The following is a 679-nucleotide window of genomic DNA, read 5'->3' on the forward strand; positions in this document are numbered from 1 at the left end:
AAGAGAAAGTGAGAAAGCAAGCCACCAGGTCTGGGACTCGAACTGTGGTGGGCCATGTGGGAGTGTCCAGCTCCTTAATCACCACGCCACTTGCTGGTCCCCACCATCCACCGTTTCTGTGCCCACCCGGGACAGAATGGGCCCACAAGAGGCCCTAACCCCCCAAATCCTGATAGCTCAGGGTTTCCTGGTCTGGGGACGACATAGCTGAATACAGATACCATCAGGCTCAGGGGATCCAAACTAAAGAGAAAGAGAGGCGGGAACCAGCAGTTAGCGTCATGGCTATGTCGCTGGATTCCCACGTAGTCGACCGCGGTTCGTGTCCCGGACCCGGTGGCTTAAAACTCACGCCAGGCGCATGTGCGTGTGTGCCCAAGATCCCGAGAGGAGAATGGAGGAGAAGGGATTGCGGCGTGGCCATCCCCCCTGGGGGGTGATTTCTCGCTTTCTGTCTCTCTGTCTCTCTCTGTCTGTCTGGCGAGCGCACACGCCCTACAGTGAAAATCTCTCAAAAAAAAAAAAAAAGAGAGAAAGAGAGGCAGGGACTGAGAGAGATTCCAGAGGGGAAAGGTTTCCTAAAAGTGGGGGCATAGGAGCAGGGCTTTGACCTATGGAAATAAGTTCTCCAGGCAGGGAAGGGCATTCTAGGAATGGGAACAGCATAAAACAAAAAGCA

General features: G+C 54.2%; 1 protein-coding gene across 1 annotated transcript in view; it reads left to right on the forward strand.

The window, feature by feature from the left end:
- The window catches only part of TM6SF2 (transmembrane 6 superfamily member 2), a gene marked incomplete at its 5' end in the record, with an annotated part of 19,893 nt that overhangs the window by 16,467 nt on the left and 2,747 nt on the right, over window positions 1-679 (forward strand).

Source organism: Tupaia chinensis, unplaced genomic scaffold (genome assembly GCF_000334495.1).
Source record: "Tupaia chinensis unplaced genomic scaffold, TupChi_1.0 Scaffold000201_1, whole genome shotgun sequence".
NCBI lineage: Eukaryota > Metazoa > Chordata > Mammalia > Scandentia > Tupaiidae > Tupaia > Tupaia belangeri.